The 11,056-nt window shown below is 38.0% G+C and overlaps 1 pseudogene; it reads left to right on the top strand.

Moving 5' to 3' along the window:
• The first annotated feature begins 9,262 nt into the window (after positions 1–9,262).
• On the top strand, positions 9,263–10,253 carry LOC101712328 (activator of 90 kDa heat shock protein ATPase homolog 1 pseudogene; annotated as a pseudogene).
• The last annotated feature ends 803 nt before the right edge of the window (positions 10,254–11,056 follow it).

Below are 11,056 nucleotides of genomic sequence, written 5' to 3'. Positions count from 1 at the left end.
TAAATGATCTGAATATTCACAAAGGACCATTCTGGTTTAAACAGAAGATACCAGTGACCAATGTATGGCACATGGGGAGTGAAGGATTGAAGTTTCTCCAGCTCAGAAATGTTAAGTAGTTAAAACTATAGCATTAAATTAACTAGGGAGGTGGGAAAGGGTAAAGGAAAAAAATGTTTCGTTAACCCTCCTAAAAATGCTTTTCAGTGAAAAGACACAATAAAAAGATATATTTTACACCTACAGATAACTGAAAATACCCATTAAGCAATGCTAAGTCACTAATTTCCTAATATTGTAGTCTTAACCCTCTGTTGTCTCCTTTCTTTCATAACATTTCTTACTCTTGGCTCACTTGTTCATTTTAAAAAAATTCATTCCATTCTTGTAGCAGTGGCCTGATATAGGGCCAAGGTAAACACTAAGGGAAATCTCAACCTGGGTAGTTCATACACTAAAGTGCTGAAATACATTATTGGGTACCTTGTTTGTATCCTCATTAAAATAGGGTTAATCTTTCCTGAACTGCATCTTCTCTTAGTTTCTTTTAAAATGGACTATGAAGCAGAACATTTGCATAAATGTATTAGCAAATTTCACTAATGAGACAGCCTGTTTTTATTTTTTGGCTCAATTTTAGTGACTCAAGGTTGGAGAGTCACATTAACAATGTGACTCTTCAAGACCTTACAGTTTACAGGGTAGATTATGAATGATACAAAAAAGCAATCTGATGAAGTCTCACAGTGAAAAGTGCTGGGTCCAGAGACAGGCAAAACTCTACAGCTCTCAAATCTGTCATGAAATCTCTGTTATTATTACTAACCATGTCCACATTTCAGGAATAAGGGAAAGATTTCCATCTCCTACCACCTATTCCTTTCTTTTGCATTCTTCCTATGTTTGCCTTAATTAGACCTGGTTTCTTGTCTCTTCACTCAAATTGTTCCTTGTTTTGCTTCAAACATTTAGAAAACAGTCAGGAAGTCTTTGAAGATGGAGGAAGGCAAGAAAACTCTAGCGTCAACAAGAGATTTTCCCTGTAAAGTTCACTGCCTTGCCATTCCCTGTTACCAACCATAGGAAGCTGGGAAAAGAGACTGAGTTTCAGAGGAAGGGAGACGTGCAGACTAAGACATCTCAAGTGTGTGTGTGTGTGTGTTTTCTTCTCAGGGATCTAAGGATCCCCCCTCTGAATTACATGAGAAAATATGGGGAAAAGTGACAAAGTACTGTCACATGCAAATTGAAGTTGAAAGCAGTACTATTTGAAAGCAAGAGAGCAAATTTAGTGATATGTAAATCTCCCTCATTGACACTTAGATCAGCATGCCATTATTTCCCTGCAGCACAGCCATAACCATCAGCTGAGGACTTCAGAGAAAAGAATGGGGCACCAAGAACTTTGCATAGAATCCCCCAGGGAGTGTACAGCGACTCTAGAGAGTGATAAGGAAGAAAGGAGCTTGAAGAAGCAGCCAAAAGCTTCATCTTTCTTTGAGAAGGGTTCTGCTCACAGCCATGAAAGTTTCCTAAAAACAGCTCCTGTCAGAGCCTTGAAAGAAATGGAAATTCAAGTTTCTAACTAATACTGAAAGCAAAGGGTTAGCTACATGACTGCTAAATCACATCTGCAATCTTTCTTGATCACACATTCCTATCAGTAAAATAATAACACTCGTTAACTCCCAACATGGCTGACATTCAGCTAATGCGCTCCTGTACTACCTACATGTTACTGGCAGCCATTCTAATTGGCCAGTAACTAGACTATTGTACTTCTTACACAGATTTTGGAAACAGAATTCTCTGCCTTGATTATGCTTGATTTACTTCGTGGTTATGAAAGCCTCTTCTAGTCACTAGGAAAGTTTAAGGCTTTCACATGAAGCAAACTTCCCCAATTTTACATTTGACAACATATTGCTGCCAGATATTTAAGGGCTGACAAAATTAAAGAACCAGGGAAGGCTTCGTTAGGGGTATATACAAAGTGAAAGAAGTAAAATATAGCAGATGGTTTAGAATTTCCAGGAGAAGCCATTAAGTGATCCCTTATCAACCCTGTCTTCTACCATCCCTGCTTACAGGGTGTTCTCAAGGTTTCTCTCCTTCACCCAAACCAGGATACCACAGGAGATCTCTCTACTTTAAAAGATTTGCAATCAAAAGGAGCCTATCCAACTTCAAGTAGCAGCAAGGTCGCTCTGAGTGGAGTTCCCCAAAGTAAAACCTAAAATAGAAGGAGCAGCCAAGCAGTAGCACAAATTGGTTAACAATGGCATCGCTAAAGTTGAGAAACCCCCAGGTGAGACCCAAGCCCTATGTGGTTCCTTGAGATTTGGTAGCATTTACTATCCTTGGTCACATGGCTATAGTTAGTTTACTGCTACCTTTTAAGTACAGATTGTGATTATTGGGTGAGTAGGAGAAGCACCACTGAACAATCCCAACACCACTTCAGGCTGAATTTTGAATGTGGGAGAGACTGTGAATGTGAAAAAGTATCATTAGAATGAAAACATTCTTATTATAAGTTAAGATAATAAATCCATTCCTATAAGCAAGTAGAGGTAAATTGTGGAAGTAGAATAAAGATTATGATTCCTGTATATCATATCATATCTTAGGTAAGTCTTACTTGTCAGAGACTCCTACAGTAAGTCTCTAGTCCCCACCTGCCCAGTGTGTGACACAAGGTTGAAGAAAAACTTAAGACAGAGTTAAAGAGAAAGTGTGGACTGGGATGGCCAATGCTCCTTTGACAAAAGGCACTGGCCCGCCTCTTCCACCGAATTTTATTATTCATCCATCAAGCTAAAGGTGCATGTATAGATGTGCAGTACGTGAAATTACCATGGAAACTAATGCAGGCAAGGCTTCAAAGAGAAGTCAAAGCATTTTCAAATTAGAAGCAAGATAGACAAAATATATGGTTGTAATTAGAGCATTGTCCTTCAAGCTATGAAGGTACTAATTGTGGGAATGGAATTTGGGTGCGATTACTCCGACCTCAGCTACCTCAGCTTATCTCCTATCAGCCCCACAGCTTCATAGGCCATTACTCTGCTCTCAGCTGTGGCTGTTATCCAGGAGGCCATATTGACCTGCATTGCTACCACAGTGCTCATGAGATACTTCTGTGAGTCACGTAGCTTCAGCCAGACTTGCTCCTTAAGCTAAGCCAATCGAGGGATTTAACACTTTGCACCCTGTACTGCTTACAGCATGTTTTGGGCATGATCAATATTGCGGGCTCTGACACTACCAAGAGGCAGAGAGATGAGCTCTAATAACCAAACATCTTTTATAATTTAATACATTTCTATCAGAGACATTGGCCAGCCATGAAAACAAGAGACAAAATGGATAGAAAGTCAGAGATGGGTGACTTACAAAGTGGGAGGTATCATGATATGACAAGAAGTACACAGATTTAGGAGCCAATTAAACTAAGGTTCAGATCACAGATCTGCCTTTGATTGTGTATTTTATGAATTTAACCAACTTTGCTTCAGTCTTCTTTTCAGATGAAACCAACAATAACACCTATTTACTGAGGTTGAAAGGATTGACTGAAATGTATAAAGCCCATAGCACAAGGATCTAGCACCTGATTAAGTGATCAGAAAATGAACTTTTTCACTCTATTTGCCCTCCTCTTTTCTTGACATCTTGGAGTACAAAATCTTAAGACACAGACATAGGTGTTGGCCTAGAAAAGCCAAAAATAAAGGATGACTTAGCATGACACTTATTTTCTTTATTAGCCAAAGACAAACAATTTCTACCGCCTGGGGTCTGAAAGGCTTTTCTATAGCAATTTGAGGCATGAAGAAGGGTGGTTAAAATAAATGATTGATTAAACCAGAACATTTCATATGGTACTACAAGAAGGAAGAAAAAATAGTGACTTGTAAAGGCTCTTTTGTTTGTCTTTGTTCTGGAGCCTTCAACAAGATGGCTTTGATAGGGTGATTGTCAGGGTAGGTTCATTTGCGGGAAGTGTTAAGTAATCTTCTGGCGTCACCCCAAATGGCTGATAGTGGCCCCTATTTATGAAGATCTCATCTTGAATCATGAGAGAAGTCTTGAAATGAGGTAAAAATCATTATGGGCAATTTTTTTCTGAGAATGTAGGAGAGAAAGACCATGAAAAAAATATTTTCACTATAGGAGGGATTCAAACAGCAGTGCTGACAAACAAGCTGCCCTACTTACATCGCCTAGGATCAGCCACAAAAGTTTCCTTGACAAACCTATGAAATAGTAGCCCAAAGCCCAGAGAGTACAAAGAATCTAATTCAGAAAAGATACAAATGTTTATTAAAGGCAAATTATTTTTCTAGTTAGACTCTTCAGGTGCCTTTAGAACCACTGAGAAAAATCAAACATGTTATAAATGCACTGCACGTTATATGTAATAATGAAATTTTCTAGGTTAAATGTGCTTGAAGATAAATTATAAGACATTATATTATCAAAGGATTCACACCAGGATTTTCTTTCAGTAGAATATTTGAGAATGAATTTTCTCATGCACCTACTTATGAGTGTGCCTACTGGGCCAGGGAAAAGAGTGTTGTATATAAAGATGGGAAAAGGCGATGATTTAGAGTCAGGGAAAACAGGTGTAAACTGGATTCAACTCACGCCATTTGTTCAACTGCCTTCTCATTGGCTTTACTGTGCTAACAACCAATCAACAGGAGCAGTTGAAGAAGTTAAGCAAATGACTGAAAGGATAAGTGAGCCTTCTGAGTTGTCCCTTTGGAATCAAATATTCCCCACAAAGTTGCTGTGTGCTCTTGCATCTCTTTCAGTAAGTACTATATTCTGTAGCTATATACTATTGTTAAACTTAGTAGTATGGATTCTTGGCACCCACACCTTCTATGTGTGTCAGCTATAGCTCTTTTGGTGATGGAGGGTATATTATAATGTAGAAAGCAAGAAGAAACTAAAATTAGTTTCTATTAAAATTAAAGGAAAACATTAACTGACTTCATTAAGACAAGTCAGACCCATTAGGAAATGAAATTGCATATCCAAAATCATGAAGTGCACAGATAGAGCAATAAATATGGAAACTATTTCTTTCTAAATCTATCCAATGTTACTTCAAAACCCGGCCAGAAACATAATTCACTCTCTCATGCCCCTTTCCTAGAGTTATAGAACTTTATGTGAGAGAGTAAAATTACCCTATATTGTAAGATAAAAGGTTTTTATTCATGGTTTAGTCCTGGCGTTGAATTCTGGTCATAAACAACCTATGCTATCAATAGTAATTTTAAAAGAAGCCATGTCTTTATTTGTATTTCTTAAACATTGCTGCATCACAGTCCCAAAAGGACAAAGATGGCTTTTTCCAGGGGTGTAATTGAGAATGGCTTAATATAGGGTCCAGTTTTACAAAGACAAAGGCAGGATAAGGGAAACCAACAAAGATGGCGAAATGCCTGGGAACTAACAATGGAAGGAAGCTGCTACCATGTTTAGGACTGAAGGAACAAGAGGAAGGAGTGGTGTTGTATCAAAACTTAGTAGGAACTGTAGCTATGGTAGAATGGATCTTCAACTGGAGGAGTTGTAACCCTTGTTAAAAAGATAAGAGTCTCTGCCTAAAGCATAGCCATATTGATTGTGGGGTGTGTAATCAATATCCAATATCTTTCTTCCTATTTTTTGACCTAATGCTAGTGTCTCTCATGGGTTGAATCTCTCCAGAAGTCACAGCTAGGAACTCAGAAGCTGAGTACTTACAGCCTGAAAGGACATAAAACAGAGCACAGAATGGTGGGAGATGAATCTACAAGAACAAATACACAACAAAACCAGTACAACTGTGAATAAGGATATGAAAACAACTGCAGCACTTCCTTAAAATGGTCCACTTGCCTTTCATCCACTTGCTTTGCAAATCACAGTTACTTTCATAATTTCTAAGAATCTCCTGTAACTCTCCCTTCTGTGTATTTCTTGTTCACATCTTGTACTCCTGCTCTATCTTTACTCTTGATCGTTACATGTCATAAAACTTCAAGAGTGAGTCTGATAAAGTGGAGCAGTCTTTCCAGGAAAAGAAAAGACCAATGCATTCTAAGACTTAATTATTCATAACAAGCAGGAAGAGAGAAACATTAGATAAATTCACTTGCTGATAATAATTTTATCACTTTATTGTCTGAAATTCTAATTTTACTTGCCGCTAGCACCATCACAGCTATTACCACCATTCAATTGTCACTCTGCCAGAGATGGCCATACTTATTCATCATTAAGTATTTGTTTTATGTCTTGATTCCTCCAGAATTGAATACCACCATGGGTTTTGCATCTTCTTACCTTTTTTTCTCTGGGAGTTAGGCTATTCTGGAAAGAAGTTTTACATATTTAAATAAACTTTAAAAATTAAAACAATAGAGTAGTAGGCTTGCAATTTGTTGAACTTATCATGTGCCAAGTGTGAACAGGAGAGATATCAAAGAGATCCCTATGAAGATCACTATTATCCCAGGGTGACTGCAAGCCTAAGATGAACCTCTAAGGAGCAACATTTCAGGTCTTAACACAAGAAAGGAAAATAGACTTCACTGAAGTAATTCAGCCAGTCACTAAACAAATAAACAAACAAGCAACAATAACAAACCCAGGAGGGAGGAAAGGAGCCAGTACTCATAGTAGCTATATTGTGTGATCTAAAAAGTGGAGCCTCCCTCCCATTTTGAAACACGCAAAGAAAAAAATCTAAGAAAACAAGGGAAACATTCAGACAACAGCAACAAAACAAAAACAAGGGATGGATGGAGGTGGGAGAGAGGAAAGGGAAAGGGGATGAAAAAAGGAATTGGAATTTTTTTGTGCATGTACCAACTTTCCACAAGGAATGTAAATATTATGTACTACACACATGTACTAATAAACTAAAATAATAATTTTTAAAATGTCAGTTTATCAAAGACTACAAAATGGCCATTAAGAATGTATTTAAAGAATTAAAGAATTTCTCTTTTTCCTACAACATGAATGGACCTGGAGGACATTGGACTAAATGAAAGAAGCCAGGCACACAGAAAACATTGAATGATTGTACTTATATGTGCAATTGTTTTTAAGTTCATATATTCAGAGATAGATGATAACAGAGTGGTTACCATGTGTGGGGGGAGAGAGAGTAAATGGGGAGATATAGGTCAAACTATGAAAGTAGCAAATATGTATGATGAAAAAGTCCAGAGATCTAAAGTACTGCATGAGTTCTTTAATAATAATAAATTCATATTTATTAAGTATTTGTGTTAAACAAGTAGATTTTAATTTCTTAGATGATAAGAAAGGAAAGATTTGTTAATTTGCTTCAATATAATAACCATATAATTGCCATATATCTATAACCCAAAACATCATGTTATACACTTCAAATATATACACTAAAAATTTATTTTAAAAATAAAGGAAGAGCAAGGAAAGTAGCCCCTTCGTAGCCTGTTCACTTAGTATGTGTCAAGGCTTAAGTTGGATTCTCAGCCCTGTAATGTAAACAATCAAATGAACAAATAAATATATAAAATAGTTATTTACAAGAAACAAATGAACTAAAGGAAACCATACTTACAAGAGGTAAAGGAAGTCATGATAAAAATGTCTGATCAAATAGAGAATAATTATGAAGAAATAGAAATTAATAAATTAAATGTTATACCTAAAAGAATTAGATGAAGAAAAATAAACTAAGCCCAAATTAGCAAAAGGAAATGAAAAAGATCAGACCAGAATGAAATGAAAAAATCTAGAAAGACAGTAGAAAAAAATCAAAGTAAATGTTCATTTTTTTAAAGATTAAATCAACAAATCCTTATCTTGTGCTATGATTTAAATGAGTTCTTTAAAGTTTATGTGTTGGAAACTTGATCCCTTGTGTAGTAGCAGAGTTGGGAGGTGGGGCCAAAAGGGAGATGTCTGGGTCATGAGGGACTTCCAGGATTAATGTTGTATCACTTGAGCGGGTTCTTTTTTTTTAACTTTCACAGCTGTGATTTATTAATCTCAGCAATTAAACTCACTGGCAGTGATATTGCAGCTCAAAGAGTTTCATGTTCCAAATAAAAGAGTATGTGTCTCTCTTCAAACACGTACCAATCTAAGTTTTAAATGGTTCACAGTGTTAAGAGTCTGGTTTTAGAACATTTCCAAAACAGACTTGATATTTGCCGTGATTTTCTTTCTTTTTTTTTTTTTTTTTTTTTGCTTAAATTCTTTTATTGGTACATTTTAGATATACAATACATTTACGTTTATCACTGGGTGCTTGTACCTGTACATGATGTATCTTGGTTTTTATTATTTTCCCCATTAACTGTGTGCCCTTCACCCCCTCTACCTCTCCCTATTTACATAAACTTTGTTTCCTTTTTTTTTCTTTCTCATAATTTTTCCTTTCCCTTCTTTGCTTTCCCCTTCCCCTCCCACTTCCCCTACCACTTTAGACCATTTCTTCCTGTTTCAAATTATCAATTATTCATTGTAATCATTTTAATCTTTATTTACACTTTCAGGTTCTCACACTAGAGAAACTATTCGGTATTTACATATGTGTGTCCTATTAATTTCACTTAAGAGTATGGCCTCAATATGCATACATTTAGCTATAAATGTCTTTACTTTCTCATTCTTTATGCCTGAGTAGTACTTCATTTTATAAAAAAAAACCCACATCTTCTTTATCCAGTTTCCAGTTGATTGGCACTTGGGCTGTTTCCAAGCTTTAGCTATTAAGAACTGTGCCACTATAAACATGGGTGCACATATATTGCTGTGATGTGATTATTTTAATTCTTTTGGGAAAATACCCAGCAGGAAAATAGCTGGGTCAAGTGGGACCTCTAGTCCTACTTCTTTGAGGTATCTCCATATTGATTTCTACAGTGGTTGCACCAGTCGACACTCCCACCAGCAATGGAGAAGGGTTCCTTTCTCCCCACACCCCCACCAGCATTTGTTATTGGTTGATTTCTTCATAGCAGCCATTCTTTCTGGGGTGAGGTGGAATCTCAGTGTTGTTTTCATCTGCATCTCTCGAATGACCAGTGACGTTGAACATTTTTTCATATGTTTACTTGCTGCTTTTACTTCTTTGTCTGAGAAATATCTGTTCATTTCAGATACCCGTCTTTGAATTGGGTCTTTAAATTGGGGGCTCTGATTTTTTTCAGTTCTTTCTATATCCTAGATAGTATTCCTTTGTATTCCTGGATCGTGGAAGAGCGGGCAGACGCCACCAACGTCAACAACTGGCACTGGACAGAGAGGGTTGCGTCAAATTGGTCCATGGAAAAGCTGAAAACACTTTTCCTGGCAGTGCAGGTGCAAAATGAAGAAGGCAAGTGTGAAGTGACAGAAGTTAGTAAGCTTGATGGAGAGGCATCTATTAACAATCGAAAAGGCAAACTCATCTTCTTTTACGAATGGAGCATCAAACTAAACTGGACAGGTACCTCTAAGTCAGGAGTACAGTACAAGGGACATGTGGAGATCCCCAATTTGTCTGATGAAAACAGTGTGGATGAAGTGGAGATTAGTGTGAGCCTTGCCAAAGATGAGCCTGACACAAATCTCGTGGCCTTAATGAAGGAAGAAGGGATGAAACTTCTAAGAGAAGCAGTGGGAATTTACATCAGCACCCTCAAAACAGAGTTCACCCAGGGCATGATCTTGCCGACAATGAATGGAGAGTCAGTAGACCCATCAGGGGAGCCAGCACGGAAAACTGAGGAGCACAAGACTGAGTCTGCTCCTTCAAAAACCCAGGCCAAACCTGTTGGTGTCAAAATCTCCACTTGTAAGATCACCCTTAGAGAAACCTTCTTGACCTCACCAGAGGAGCTGTACAGAGTGTTTACAACCCAAGAGCTGGTTCAGGCCTTTACCCACGCTCCTGCGATGTTAGAAGCAGACAAAGGTGGGAAGTTTCACATGGTAGATGGCAACATCTCTGGGGAATTTACCAATCTGGTCCCAGAGAAACATATTGTGATGAAGTGGAGGTTTAAATCTTGGTCAGAGGGGCACTTCGCACCATCACGTTTACCTTCATTGACAAGAATGGAGAGACTGAGCTGTGCATGGAAGGCCGAGGCATCCCTGCCCCTGAGGAAGAGCAGACATGGCAGGGCTGGGAGCGGTACTACTTTGAGGGCATCAAACAGACTTTTGGCTATGGTGCATGCTTGTTTTAGGGCTGGCAGCGGGGGGCTCCAGCCTACCCAACACTTCTGACTGCGGCTAGTGACTCACAGGATTGCACCATCCCAACTGCTAACTTGGGGCCGGGGCCCCTCCCTCCACATACACCTTGGGTTTGTGCATGTTTTCTGCTGGGTGGGATCAGAGGGTGATTTCTCTTTTCTGTGTACATATGCTAAATAAACATAATTTTTAAAAAATAGTATTCCAGGTATAGCTGCTAAAAATTTTTTTTCTACATTGTAGGTTGTCTCTTAGCTATGTTGGTGCTTTCTCTTGTAGTGCAGAAGCTTTTTAATAAGATGAGATCCAAGTTGTTGATTCTTTGTGCTAGTTCCCATGCTGCTGAGGTTTTGTTCATAAAGTCTTTTCCTATGCCAATATCTTCAAGAGTTCTACCTAACATATCTTCCAGCAAGTTTAGTGTTTCTGTCTTAATATTTATATCTTTAATCCACTTTGATCTTAGTTTAGTTCGTAGTGATAAATATGGCTCAAGTTTTAACCTTTGGCAGGTTAAAATCCAGTTTTTCCAACACCATTTATTAAATAGGCTATCTTTCCTCCAGTGAGGGTGGTTGGTTCCTTTGTCAAAGATGAGGTGGCTGAGTGTGTTTGAAGTTGTTTCTGCATCTTCTAATCTATTCTCCTGAGCCTTGGGTCTGTTTCTTTGCCAGTACCAAGCTCTTTTTATCACAGTAGCTTTGTAGTATAGTTTCAAGTTGGGGATTGTGATACCCCCAGCCATGTCCCTGTTGCCTACAATTGGTTTTGCTATTCTAGGTCTCTTCTTGTTCCAAATGAATTTTTC

This window comes from Heterocephalus glaber, unplaced genomic scaffold, assembly GCF_053883595.1.
Source record: "Heterocephalus glaber isolate CG9 unplaced genomic scaffold, H.glaber_assembly_v1.0 deba00001764, whole genome shotgun sequence".
Classification (NCBI taxonomy): domain Eukaryota; kingdom Metazoa; phylum Chordata; class Mammalia; order Rodentia; family Bathyergidae; genus Heterocephalus; species Heterocephalus glaber.
This window is presented reverse-complemented; position numbering and strand designations above follow the sequence as displayed.